Raw genomic sequence first — 15,344 nt, forward strand, 5'->3', positions numbered from 1 at the left:
TCCAGTGCTCGCACTGGACACATGCAGTTGAACTTCCGCTGGTCTGGATCCTGAAAGGGGGGAGGACAGAAGGCCTGCAGTACGATCGGCTGTGGTGTAACAGAGGGCACTTTAGGTGTATAACCCACTCGTGGGTATAAAAAAGCCTTGGACATGCCTGGGGCAAAGTCCAGGTGAGTAGGGGCCACTGAGAGGGCCTGCAGATCTCCCACCCTCCGCAGAGAGGTGATGGCGAGGAGAAATGCTGTCTTAACAGATAAGACAGGTAAGGGAACCTCTTCGAGGGGCTCGAAGGGTGCCTTACACAGAGCCTCTAACACCACAACCAAATCCCAGGGGGGAATTCTGGTCCGCACTGGAGGTCTCAGCCTCAGCACACCGTGGAGGAATCGTGTAACTAATGGGTGTCTGCCCACTGAGTGGCCACCAATAGGGTCATGATATGCAGATATAGCTGCCACGTAGACCTTTAGGGTGGAGTGGGATAACCCGGTGGAGAATCTCGCCTGAAGGAACTCCAGCACTGAACTGGATCTCCCACGGATGACCGTCTACTAGGCCGATGAGGTCCGCAAACCATACTCGGCCCGGCCAGAACGGGGCTACCAGCAGTAGTCTGACTCCGTCCTGGCGCACTCTCGCCAGAACCCCGGGGAGCAGGGCAATCGGGGGAAATGCGTACAGGCGACGCCTCGGCCACGCCTGTGACATGGCATCCAGTCCCAGGGGAGCTGGATGAACTAGAGAGAACCAGAGGGGACATTGTGCATTCCCTTGAGAAGCAAAGAGGTCCACCTCTGCCTGGTAAAATCTCGACCAGATCTGCTTCACCACGTCGGGGTGAAGCATCCATTCCCCCGGCCTCAACCCCTGCCTCGACAGGGTGTCGGCTCCCGTATTGAGATGCCCAGGGATGTAGGTCGCTCTCAGCGAGCAGATTTTGTCCTGGGACCACACAAGGATCTGGTACGCCAGCTTGTTCAAGGGGCACGAACGCAGACCTCCCTGGTGGTTGATGTAAGAGACCACCGCTGTGTTGTCGGTGTGCACCAACACATGGTGACCTCTCAGGTCTGGGAGAAAGTGCTTCAAAGCACGAAATACCGCTAACATCTCTAGCAGATTGATATGCCACCCGTGGTGGTGATCGCTCCACAGACCGTGGGCCGGGCGCCCGTTCAATACTGCGCCCCAACCGGTTAGGGATGCATCTGTCGCAAGGGAGGTCCGGCGACATAGAGCTCCTAACCTTGGGCCCTGATTCAGGAACCAAGGCTTCCTCCACAAGTCTAAGGCCCGAACTGCACGGCGTGACACTTTGATTTTGCGGAGTGGGTTTCCCCTCGGGGAGAACCCCTTGGTCCTGAGCCACCACTGTAGGGGTCTCATGTACAGCAGGCCAAAGGGTATCACGTTGGACGCAGCTGCCATCAGGCCCAGCAGTCTCTGATACTGCTTGATAGTGAATCAATCAATCAATCAATCATTTTTTATTTATATAGCGCTTTTAACAACACAGGTTGCATCAAAGGTTGAATGACTGGCCTTCCCTGACTCTCGACTGACATGAGGATTGACTGCACATGGGCAGGAGACAAGCCCACATTGCCCACATTGTGGTCGAATCCCACACCACGCCTAGGTATGTGGTCCTCTGAGCGGGACGCAATACACTCTTCTTGGCGTTTAGTCTCAAACCCAGCTCCCCCATGTGAGACAGAACAACATCTCGATGTTGAACTGCCATCTGCTCTGATTGAGCTAATATCAACCAATCGTCGATATAATTGAGTATGCGGATGCCCTGGAGTCTCAGTGGAGCCAGAGCTGCATCCATACACTTCGTAAATGTGCGGGGTGAGAGTGCTAGGCCGAACGGAAGTACTCGATATTGGTATGCTACGCCCCCGAAAGCGAACCTCAGAAACTTCCTGTGTTGAGGAAGGATGGATATATGGAAGTATTCAGATCTATGTTGACAAACCAGTCCTCGGATCTGATTTGAGTCACCACATGCTTGATGGTAAGCATTTTGAACTTCAGTCTGTTGACTGAGCGGTTCAAGACCCTCAGATCTAGGATAGGACGCAACCCCCCGTCCTTCTTTGGAACAATGAAGTAGCGGCTGTAAAACCCAGATTCCACAGCATGAGGAGGGACCACCTCGATGGCCTCCTTCCTGAGCAGGGATTCTACTTCCTGTTCCATCACCAGAGCCTGCTGGGGGCCAACTACTGTCGGTGTGACTCCCCTGAATGTCGGTGGTGGAAAACCGAACTGAATTCGATAGCCTTTCTCTATCGTTAGTATGACCCATTGAGATACATTTGGCAGAAGTTTCCACGCTGCTAAATAATCTACTAAGGGAATCAGCCTCTCGAGGCTGACCTCTGGTGTGTGAGATACAGGTAACTCGGTGGCCTGAAACGGTTGACCGGCAGGCAGACAACGGGCTAGCTGTAAACGGGACCCCCGCAGGGGAGGCGCGTTCCGCGGCCGTGACGCACCCTCGGGTGAATCCGGCTGGGGAACGTGCTGGAAGCCTCCGCACTCTGGCACGAGGGCAGAGATAGCGGAGTTACTCCCTGAGGGCCCTGAGGAGGAACGGGTGCCCTCTGACCAGGCATAACCTGATCCTCCCCAGGAGGGGCAGCCCTCAGAAGCCCTGAACCACTCATATCAGGGCTTCTTGGCCGTGGACTTCCTGTCCAAAAGGCCCTCAGGTCTTTAGGCCCGAAGCCCCGGCCCAGAGCGCCGCTTCGCCCCTGCTGTTTTTAGGGGAACGAGAGGCGACGCTCTGTTTCTGCACATGCCTATATGAGGAGCTGGCACGCGGTGGGGGCATCTCTCGTCCCGATGCCCCCTGAGATCGACGTGGGAGGAAACTCTTGAACGCCGCCGCCTGTTTACGGGCCTCCTGGTACCTATCGACGACCTCATTAACGGAGTCGCCGAATAGGCCAGAAGGCTGCAGGGGCGTCAGCCAGGCAGACCCTGTCCCGCTCTTTCATGTCGGACAGGGTCAGCCAGAGATGCCTCTCCGCGCCACAAGGAATGACATAGACCGCCCCCAGCACGGGCGGTCTCCTTAGTGACGCGGAGGCAGAGGTCAGCCGTCCGACGCAGTTCTGCAATGTCATCGGACCTGACCCCCTCTCCCTCATCGATCTCTTTCAGCAGGTCGGCTTGGTATGCCTGCAACACCGCCATAGTGTGCATGCAAGACCCAGCCAATCCTGCTGCCGCGTACCCCTTAGCCATCAAAGCCGACGTTGTTCTCAGCGGCTTCGATGGTAAGGTCGGAGCCTTCAAAGACGATGCCGCACCGGGGGACAGATAGGTAGCAAGAGACTGTTCTACCCGGGGCATCGCCTTATAGCCGCACTCTGCGACTCCCGCCACATTGCCATAATAACTAGCAGCGGTGGGGGAGAAAACACGAGCGGAGTACGGCCTTCCCCAGGACCTCGACAGCTCACTGTGGAGGTCTGGGAAGAACGGAAGGCTCCGTCTCAGAGGTGGCTGCTTCGCTCTCAGAAATCTTTCATCCAATTTAGATTTCTGAGGCTCAGTGTATCGCTCGGCGGGCCAATCGATGTTTAATTTGGCAACCGCACGAGTTACCACCTCTAAGAGCTCCTCATATTGTGGCGTGTGCAATGGCGCATCGTCCACCACATCAACATCAACCTCCTCGGAGGAAGAGTGAGCGCGAGTGGACGTCTCCCCCGTGGCCGAAGAAGCCGGAGTTTGGGCTTCGGACACACGGGATTGAGCGCCCGATCTGGCGGACTCCGATGGAGAAAGGGACGAGCCCGTCTCCATCTCCTCCGTCAGATCGAGTTGCGATCCCCAGACGTGCGTGCACCGCTCCGCCTCGGCGGAAGCGGGTCCCGCACCCCTGGGAACGCTGGTGAAGGCTCCCTCCTGAAAGAGAGCCCTCCGGGAGCGGAGTGTTCGCAGCGGTAGCTGCAAACAATGCGGGCAATCAGTCCCCTCGAGGGCTGACGCCGCGTGCTCCGCTCCCAGGCACGCCACGCACAAGCTGTGTGTGTCCCCACCCGTGATATAATGAGGGCAGGGATCAGCACACCGCTTAAAACGTGACGGAACACCAGCGTGTTTCGACTTAGACTTTCTTTTCAACTCCTGATTATCAGCCATAATAATATTTAAGCTAGACAAACAGACAGCAAATAGACAAACAATATACACGTAGCGCTTACTGAACGCAGAAAGCTGGTGCCGGCATCGCAGAGCGTGACTTTATACTTCCTGGTCGGCGACGTCATCTCGTCCATGACGTCGCTCCCCTCCATTGGACAGATCTTACACGTGGTTCAGAATGGCTCACGCCGAAGGCGTTCCCAAAGCGTTTGTGACAGAGCGTCTCGTTCCCTAGAGGAACCATGGTTACATTCGTAACCTGAGACGTTTTGAATGCTTAAAAATTTCATCCAGGGCTACCATGGTTGAGAAGGAAAGCATCCGAGAAGTTACACTTAACCCGGCCAATATTGCTTGAATGAAGCGCCTGGATGTCTGGATTTACGTTTTGAATGCTTAAGAAATTTCTTCCAGGTTTACCATGGTCGAGTGGGAAAGCGTCCGAGAAGTTGCACTTAACCCGGCCAAGATCATACCCATAAAAGTGTTAGTTTATGGGGTGAGTCGGTGGGCCCAGGCTTTAAAGAAAACTGTAATCATGGGCCTTTACTTAATAAAATCATGCCCAGTGATATGTTACTGTTATAGGGTTAGTCTGTGAGCCTGGATGTCTGGACTTAGGTTTTGAACGCTTACAAATTTCATCCAGGGTTACCATGGTCGAGTGGGAAAGCCTCCGAGAAGTCGCACTTAACCCGGCCAAGATCGGCAGGATGAAGCGCCTGGATGATTGGACTTAGGTTTAAAACGCTTAAAAATTTCCTCCAGGGTTACCATGGATGATTGGGAAAGCGTCCGAGAAATCGCATCTATCCTGGCTAAGATCGGTTGGATGAAGTGCCTGAATGTTAGGACTAAGGTTTTGAATATGTAAAAATTTCCTCCAGGGTGGCGGGGGTCGAGTGGGAAAGCCTCCGAGAAGTCGCACTTAACCCGACCAATATCGCTTGGATGAAGCGTCTGGATGTTTAGACATAGGTTTTGAACGTTTAAAAATTTCCTCCAGGGTGGCGGGGGTCAAATGGGAAAGAATTTAAGAAGTAGCACTTATCATGGCCAAGAGCGGCTGGATGAAGCGCTTGGATGTCTGGACCTAGGTTTTAATCACTTAAAAGTTTCCTCCAGGTTTACCATGGTCGAGTGGGAAAGTGTCCGAGAAATCGCAGCTATCCCGGCCAAGATTGGCTGGATGAAGCGCCTGGATGATTGGACTTAGGTTTTGAATGTTTACAAATTTCTTCCAGGTTTTCCATGGTCGAGTGGAAACCGTCCAAGAAGTCGAACTTAACTCGGGAGAGATTGGCTGGATGAAGCGCCTGGATGTCCGGGCTTAGGATTTGAATGCTTAAAAATATCTTCCAGGGTTACCATGGCCGTGAAGGAAAGCATCCAAGAATTCGATCTTAACCCGGCCAAGATCGGCTGGATGAAGTGTCTGGATATTTGGACTTAGGTTTTGAATGTTTACAAATTTCTTCCAGGGTTACCATGGTCGGGTAGGAAAGTTTCCGAGAAATCGCACCTATCCAGGCCAAGATCGGCTGGATGAAGCGCCTGAATTTTAGGAGTAAGGTTTTGAACGTTTAAAAATTTCCTCCAGGGTGGCAGGGGTTGAGTGGGAAAGAGTCCAAGAGGCCGCACCTATCACGGCCAAGATCGGCTGGATGAAGGGCCTGGATGTTTGGACTTAGGTTTTGAACGTTTAAAAATTTCCTCCAGGGTGGCGGGGGTCGAGTGGGAAAGCGTCCAAGAAGTAGCACCTATCACTGCCAAGATTGGCTAGATGAAGCGCCTGGATGTCTGCACTTAGGTTTAAAACGCTTAAAAATTTCTTCCAGGGTTACCATGGTCGAGTAGGAAAGACTCGAGAAGTCGCACTTAACCCGCCAAGATCATGCCCATAAAAGTGTTGTAGTAATGGGGGTGAGTCTGTGGGCCCAGGCCTTAAAGAAAACTGTAATCCAGGGCCTTTACTAAATAAAATCATGCCCAGTGATGTGTTACTGTTATGGGATTAGTCTTTGAGCCTGGATGTCTGGATGTGTGGACCCTGTCTCCTGCTCGATTGCTCCTGTCTGCTGAGAGGTTGGTTTGTTTGTAGCTGCGTGTAACTTCGCTTTTCAATTTATCACCTCTTCTCTAACTATCAAATATAATTTGACTGTGTACATATTGTTGATACTATCAAATTAATCTAACTAATTAGACTGCTGTTAGTTCGTTCGCTTTAATCTAAAACTTGGCGGTGAGTTAGTACTCGTTAGCCGATTCACTTTCGCTCCCACCTGCGTTTTCGCGCCTATTGTGGACTTTTTTCCGCTCCTGCTCATTTGTTCCTCGCGCTCGTTCGCTTCATTTTCACAAGCTCATCAAAACAAGAGTGGTAAGTGAATCCTTACGGTGAGTAAATGGCTTCTCCCTGCATCGTCACTTGCACCGTCTGTCACATGTATAGTTTATCCTTCTCTGTTAGCGATCAGGAATTCACGTGTGATAAATGCAGGGAAATTGCTAGGCTGACAGAGAAGGTTTTAGAATTAGAGACACGTATCCAAACTTTAATTGAAGACAGTAAGAATGCGAGGGCTGTAGATACTGCTTTGGATGCGACTAGTACAGTGAATCGTGTACATTGTTCGGTTCCAGCTTCAGAGCCCCTGCAGCAGGGCAATTGGGTGACCGTGAGGCGGGCTAGTCGCGGGTCAAAACACCGCTCTTCCGTTCCGATCAGAACATCAAACAGGTTCTCCCCACTCAGTGACAAACCCACTGAGAAACCTGATCAAAGTGCCCTAGTAATTGGCGATTCTATTGTACGGAACGTGAAAATAGAGACACCAGCCACCGTAGTCCAATGCTTACCGGGAGCCAGAGCGTCTGACATCTTGTCAAATTTAAAAGTGCTGGCTAATGCTAAACGTAAATTTCTTAAGATTGTTATTTACGTCGGCGCTAATGATGTTCGACTTCGCCAGTCGGAGATCACTAAAAATAATATTAAAGAGGTGTGTGAATTTGCAAGCACGATGTCGGACAATGTAATATGCTCTGGTCCCCTCCCTGCTTACCGGGGTGATGAGATTTACAGCAGATTGCTGGGTCTCAATGGCTGGATGTCTAAGTGGTGCCCGCAGAACAACATAGGCTTTATAGACAATTGGATGAGTTTCTGGGGCAGACCTGACCTGTTGAAAAGAGATGGTCTTCATCCCTCCTGGGGTGGTGCCGCTCTTCTATCTAGAAATATGGCATATAGTCTTATAGCTCCAACATGACCAACTTGTGCCCAGGTCAGGAAGCAGACAGACCGGCTAAACCAACCGTCTGCTAGCTGCCTCACGTCACAGAAGGTTAATTCTCAGCACATAGAGACTCTTTCACCTAGATATCACACTATAGAGACTGTGTCTGTTCCCCGAATTAGAATATGCAGAGAACGTCCAAACCTAATCAAAAGCAATAATTTAATTAATGTCCAACAAATTAAAACTACCTATAATTCAAATAAGCAAACAATAAAACTTGGCTCGCTAAATATTAGATCACTTTCCACAAAAGCACTTTATGTATATGATTTGATCAATCATTAGAAGCTAGATTTGCTTTGTTTGACAGAAACCTGGCTAAAACCAGATGATTATATTACTCTAAATGAATCTACCCCCCAAAATTATTTCTTTAAAAATGAGCCACGTTTAAAAGGTAGAGGGGGAGGTGTTGCTACAATTTATAACAATATTCTTAGTTCTTCTCAGAGGGCAGGCTTTAAGTATAACTCATTTGAAGTTTTGGTGCTGCATATAACATTATCTACAGAATCATGTGCTAGTGATAAATCTTCTGTCATGTTTGTACTGGCTACTGTATACAGGCCACCAGGGCACAGCACAGATTTCATTAAAGAATTTGCTGATTTTCTAACTGAGTTAGTACTGGCCGCAGATAAAGTCTTAATTGTTGGCGATTTTAATATCCATGTTGATAATGAAAAGACTCATTAGGATCAGCTTTCTTAGACATTTTGAACTCCGTTGGGGTTAGACAACACGTCTCTGGACCTACTCATTGTCAAAATCATACTCTAGATCTAATACTGTCACATGGAATAGATGTTAAAATGGTTGAAGTACTGCAGCAAAGTGATGACATTTCAGATCACTATCTAGTCTTGTGTGAACTCTGTATAGTTAAACCTGTAAACTCTGCACCTTATTACAAGTATGGTAGAACCATCACTTCCACCACAAAAGAAAGCTTTCTAAATAACCTTCCTGACTTATCTCAATTCCTTAGCTCATCCAATACGACTTAAAAACTTGATGAAGTAACAGAAACTATGCACTCTCTTTTTCTAGCACTTTAGATACAGTTGCTCCTTTGCACTTAAAAAGATAAAAGAAAACAATCTGACTCCATGGTATAATGACAATACACGCACCCTAAAGAGAGCAGCCCGGAAAATGGAGCGCAGGTGGAGAAAAACCAAATTAGAAGTATTTCGTATTGCCTGGCGGGAGATTATGCTGTCATACAAAAAAGCATTAAAAATTGCAAGATCTGATTATTTTTCATCCCTTTTAGAAGAAAACAAACACAACCCCGGTATTTATTCAGTACAGTAACTAAATTAACAAAAATAAAGCATCAACAGGTGCTAATATGCCCCAAGAGTATAGCTGCAATGAGTTCATGAATTTCTTTACTTCTAAGATTGATACCATCAGAGATAAAATTGTAACTATGCAGCCGTCAACTACAGTTTCACATCAGATAGTGAGCTTTAGAACCCTGAGGAAAAATTACACTCTTTCTCTATTATAGGAGAAGAAGACTTGTACAAACTTGTTAAATCATCTAAACCAGCAACATGTATGTTAGACCCTGTTCCATCTAAACTATTAAAAGATCTGCTTCCAGAAGTCATAGATCCTATTTTGAACATTATTAATTCATCATTGTCATTAGGATATGTTCCCAAAACCTTCAAACTGGCTGTAGTTAAACCTCTAATTAAGAAACCACATCTTGATCCCAAAGACTTAGTAAATTACAGACCAATCTCTAATCTCCCTTTTCTGTCAAAGATACTAGAAAAGGTAGTATCCTCACAACTGTATTCCTTTTAGAAAAAATGGTGTCTGTGAGGATTTCCAATCAGGTTTTAGACCGTACCATAGTACTGAGACTGCTCTCATTAGAGTTACGAATGACCTGCTTTTATCATCGGATCGTGGTTTTATCTCGTTATTAGATCTTAGCGCAGCATTCGATACAATCGATCACAACATTCTCTTGGATAGACTAGAAAACTATGTTGGCATTAGAGGAAGCGCCTTAGCATGGTTTAAATCATATCTATCTGACCGCTATCAGTTTGTAGCATTAAATGAGGAGGTATCATATCAATCACAAGTGAAATATGGAGTTCCTCAAGGCTCAGTGCTAGGACCGTTACTTTTCAACCTGTACATGTTACCTCTGGGAGATATTATCAGGAGTCATGGTGTTAGCTTTCACTGCTATGCTGATGATACTCAGCTCTATATTTCAGCGAAGCCTGGTGATACACACCAAATTGAGAATCTAACAGAATGCATAGTCGATATAAAAAGCTGGATGATGAGTAACTTCCTAATGCTAAATTCTGAAAAAACTGAGGTGCTAATAATTGGACCTAAAAACCCCACATATAATAATCTAGAACACAGCCTATCACTTGATGGCTGCTCTGTTAATTCTTCATCATCAGTTAGGAACCTAGGTGTGCTGTTTGACAGCAATCTTTCCTTCGAAAATCATGTTTCTAGCATCTGTAAAACTGTGTTTTTCCATCTTAAAAATATATCTAAATTACGACCTATGCTTTCAACCTCTAATGCAGAAATATTAATTAATGCGTTTATGACTTTGAGGTTAGATTATTGTAATGCTTTATTGGGTGGTTGTTCTGCACTCTTAATAAACAAACTTCAGCTAGTCCAAAACGCAGCAGCCAGAGTCCTTACTAGAACTAGGAAGTATGATCACATTAGCCCGGTTCTGTCAACACTGCACTGGCTCCCTATCAAACATCGGATAGATTTTAAAATCTTATTAATTACCTATAAAGCCCTGAATGGTTTAGCTCCTCAATACTTGAGTGAGCTCTTATCACATTAAAGTCCTGCACGTCCGCTATGTTCTCAAAACTCTGGCCATTTGATAATACCTAGAATATCAAAATCAACTGCGGGCGGCAGATCCTTTTCCTATCTAGCACCTAAACTCTGGAACAATCTCCCTAACTCTGTTCGGGAAGCAGACACACTCTGCCAGTTTAAATCTAGATTAAAGACACATCTTTTTAACTTAGCCTACACATAACACACCAACACACTTTTTATTATTCAAATCCGTTAAAGGATTTTTAGGCTGCCTTACTTAGATTTGCTGGAACCGGGAACACTACTCCTAAAATACGATGTACTTGTGACATCGTAAAAAGAATGGCATCTATGCTAATATTAGTCCTGTCTCTTTCTCAATCTGTTTTCACAGTTTGTATCCAGACTAGATGGTGGATCAGCACACAGAGATTATGTTCATCAGAGACCAGAAAACCTAGATGCGCCCTTCGACAGATCACCAGATCCTGATGCACACATACACACACCAAGTCATTTACACTATCTGACACAGCTGCGTTTAAAATTGAACTGGAAGGTAAGTACTGGGCGTCCGGTCAGAGGAGAACTGACCCCAACTGAGTCTGGTTTCTCCCAAGGTTTTTTTTTCTCCATTCTGTATGCATGGGGTTTTGTTTCCTTGCCGCTGTTGCCTCTGGCTTACTTGGTTGGGGACACTTAACTTCTAGTGATTTAACATCGAATTGATTACAGAGACCGTCTCTGCATTTAATAAGAAATTGGTCACTCTCGTCATTATACATCCCTGTCATTGTACTCTTCTACATTATACTGTACAGTGCTTTGATGCAACCTGTGTTGTTAAAAACGCTATATAAATAAAAATGATTGAAAAATGATTGAAAAAAGCAAAATAATTTTCTTAGCTACAATAATGCCATATTGTATAGGTGACCGTACCTTCGGACTGAGCGACTCGAGCAAATCTGACCAACCAAAAATTGCTATCATTGGGTCAGGGAGTAAAACACAGTTAAAGACTTTGGCAAAAAACTGAAATATTTCTAGCCAAAGACTTTTAACACAGAACCAGAAAAGATGTGCCAGTGTACCCTCAGCAACTTTACACTTATCACAGATGGGAGAAACAGAAGGATAGAATTTGCTGAGCTTTGTTTTAGAATAGTGAAGTCTGTGTAGAACCTCATATTGAATAAGTTGATGCCTCGAATTTATAGAACATGAATAAACAGATAAAAGACATTTATTCCAATCAAACTTTGTAATTTGAATTCCTAGGTCTTCTTCCCAAGCAGCTTTCAAAGTTAATTACATCTTTAAAAGCATTAACAAACAAAGAGGTTAAACCCTTAGCATCTGGGGAATTTGAAAATAAGTCAAAAACTTTGTTTACTAAAGGCAAAACTACAAAATCTGAAAAATTTACCGGACCTGAAAATATCTGAAAATATTAGAAGGAAGATTGAATCTCTCACTGAGCTGTGAGAAAGAGGCAAAAGAATTACTAATGTATAAATCTTTAACACTAAGAACTCCATTATCTTGCCATTCCTTAAAAACTTTATCTGTAAGAGAGGGTTTAAATGCATGATTGTAACAGATAGGCGAAAATAAGGAAGTGTTTGGTAAATTAGTCACCTTTCTAATCTAAGCAAAGCAGAAAGAGAAGAATGGAAGGAACTTTGTTCTATTGCTAACCAGGGGGGAGTGTCTGCTTGGACAATGCCTGGAAAAGAGTCCCGCCAATACATTAACGCTCTGCAATTCGCTGCTCAATAATACTGGCGGAAATTAGGCAAACCTAAACCGCACAAATGCTTAGGTTTCTGCAAATGAATCTTAGATATACAAGCATTTTTAAAACCCCATATGAAAGGCATAATAATGGAGTCAAGAGTTTTAAAAAAGGCTTTGGGTAGAAAAACGGGTACATTTTGAAAAAGATATAATAATCTTGGAAGGCTTACCATTTTAACTGCATTGATACGACCGATCATTGATATGATCTCCATTTTTCTAAATCCTGCTTCAAGCTGTCTAATAGCGTGAGAAAATTTAATTTAACTAAATCCTTTGAATTCTTTGGGACAGCTACACCAAGATATTTTAACATATCCGGAGATAATTTAAATGGTATACTCTGCATGAAGACTGGATCTATATTCTTGCCAATGGGCATAAATTCGCTTTTTTGCCAATTAACAGAATAACCTGAAAAGTTACTAAATGAATTTAATAGGTCCAACAAAGGTGGAACAGAGTGCTCAGGATCTAAAAGGTATAAAAGAACGTCATCGGCATAAAGAGATATGATATGATTTACCTGACCTATGCTTAAGGGCGGAATCTGTGGATGATTTCTGATAGTGTAAGGAGGTGAATCAAAACCTGTATATGCATTAAGACTGATCTGAGAAGGGATATCCAAAGGAACAAAAGGACTTCAAAAGAGAGTATACACCCTACCCACCCCCTGTTGTGTTTATGACACCCTCTTCACCTCTGCTCTTCCTGCTTCCCCTCCTTCTGCCCAAAAGACTTGGTTTAAACTTCATTAGGAATAAGGCATTATATGTCATGTGTCTTATGAACCTATTGTTCTTCACTTTCATGTTTGGTCTTATTTGAAAGGTCTCAGTGCGATTGGTAAATTGGTCTCAATTTCATAGTAATCACTTATATTATGGAGAAGATTAAGAACTTAGTAGAACTGTGTTCTTTAGGGAAGGAGGTGTGTCCTCCTTTTGGGTCTCTGAACGTGTTCCAGCCAGGTGTGACACTGGAGCACGGGAACCTAGGTTAATACAGCTACATTTGGCATTTCTTTGTCTGGTCTGAGTATATAAGGAAAGTGACAAAACACAACAAGGCGCGATTCTGTAGCCAGATCGGCCCGTAGTGTGGTGTGTGTACTCATACACTACACTATGTACTTTTTAAAGACCGGGTATACTGACCTTTTAAGTTTGTTTTATTTTGTTTTGTGTTATTTTTGTACAGTTGTGCAAACGTTTATCATTTATACCAATTTGGAAACTGTTCTTACCTGTTCTTACCTGGCAAAATAAATGTTAATCTTGGTTAACTTGGTTAACTTATTATATTGTCTGAAATAACTTTTCTAGTAGGTTAGTGACTTCTGAGGTTTTCCGCATTGTTGGCGTGCTATCATTGATATGATCTCCATTTTTCTATATCCTAACGAACGATAAGACGAAACTAGGAAATATTATAGTTAATTAATGATCCAAATTTAATCACAACTAGAGGGATCAGCAGTTACATTTAAGTAAATATAACTAAAATCACGAAGGATTGGAGTCAGATAAATTTATGTATAAGGTCAGTACTATAATTGGAAACCCAAAAGATATAATATTATAAATATTAGTGATTTTCAACGAGACGCAAAGAAAAGATCAAACACGCATTGACCTTTCGACCAGGGCCTCTGGATTCCGTTCTGCAGGAAAAGGGGGACCCTTACAATAGCAATTGCTAAAGGTTCTATGGCAATAGCAAACAGCAGGGATGAAAGTGGGCACCCCTGTCGTGTGCCCCTATGCAACTCGAATTGTGGCAATGTATCAAGGTGTTACGTCCTGCGGACGTATTTGGGTAATGTGCGATCTTGAGAGGGTGATGTCACCTATTGGGCATGTTTGGTGTTGCATGTCTTTCTTTCTCTCTTCCTCTTTCTTTGTTGCAGATTGTTAATTGGGGCCCAGCTGATGCTCATCGTTGATCAGCGCTCTGCATAAAGATCGCAGAGGAACCATGATGGATGCTGACGGCTTCGTGTTCACTCTTTTCCCTGATCCAGAAAGTGTTGTACTTAGGGTGGCCGATTATGGTCTTTATCTCTTAGTATTGTGAGGGAATTGTTCTCTCGCGAACTATGGGAGAGCATGTGGATGCTCTGGTGTTTGATTTGTTTTCAGTTTTCTTTTAAACTTTGTTTGTCTTTTGGAAGCGGTAGGGAGAGGGTGCCATTTTCTTTGAAATGGAGGTTTTGCCTATGTTTATATTAGTTAGGGAGTAAGGTAAGACTCTGTTATTTATTTATTTTATTTATTTTTTAATATTCAACGTAGTTAGAGAGTTTTGTTTATTATGTTGGCCTTGCCCTCTCCTGAAGATTTGCTTCCTCTGTCATTCTTCTGTTAAATAAATGAAAGATTTATTCAAGACTGCGTTTGTGCTTTTCTGGATCAGGGGATTGATGTGTTCGTCAGACGTTTTTTTTTTTTTTCTGTTTTTGTTGACTTTATTTGTTACAGCCTCACGTGCCCCCTAGACAAACGGGGAGGCTTGTAACGGTTAGTTAAAACCGATGCACATGGATGATAAATACAACGTACTGACCCACGAGGAAAACCTATCTCCTAACTTAAATTATTTAATAGTAGTTAGAATATATTTCCACTCCACTTGATCAAAAGCCTTTTCAGCATCTAATGCAATAACTGCCAATATAGAAAGAGATTTTTACTTGGACTAGATTATATTTAGAAAACGTCTAACATTGAAAAATGAGAATCTATTAGGGACAAAGCCAACCTGGTCAGGATGAATAATAGTTGAAATACATTTGTTTAATCTAGTTGCAAAAATTTTGGTAAACACTTTTAAATCAGTATTAAGAAATGCGATTGGACGTGTGGGATATTTTCTATCCTTTGTAAATATATATTACTGATGTTTTATTTTTATATTATTATCATTATTATATTTTTATTATTATTAATTCACTGTTTATTTTGAGCATTATAATCAGCTATGGTATTTAAATACAAAATAGCAAATATATCTTTTAAGTAGTATGGTATTTGTGCAAGCAATATATTGTGCAAAAGAATGTTAGTTGAACAGGGAACTGTCAGCTAACGTCCCTGGCCTATGTCTGCGTGCAGAAGAGTGATTAGCAAATTGCATGCTTGGGAGTTGAGAGGGTCAGGGGTCGTGTATGTCTCTCTTCAGGTTCTACAGGTCACAGATGGAATGAGGAGGTCAGCTTTCTTGAAAAGAGGA

The 15,344-nt window shown here is 44.2% G+C and overlaps 1 pseudogene; it reads right to left on the bottom strand.

Annotated features, from left to right (window-relative positions):
* Positions 1 to 594: 594 nt before the first annotated feature.
* On the bottom strand, positions 595 to 2,208 carry LOC122362720 (annotated as a pseudogene).
* Positions 2,209 to 15,344: the final 13,136 nt, after the last annotated feature.

Source organism: Puntigrus tetrazona, chromosome 18 (genome assembly GCF_018831695.1).
Source record: "Puntigrus tetrazona isolate hp1 chromosome 18, ASM1883169v1, whole genome shotgun sequence".
NCBI classification, from domain to species: domain Eukaryota; kingdom Metazoa; phylum Chordata; class Actinopteri; order Cypriniformes; family Cyprinidae; genus Puntigrus; species Puntigrus tetrazona.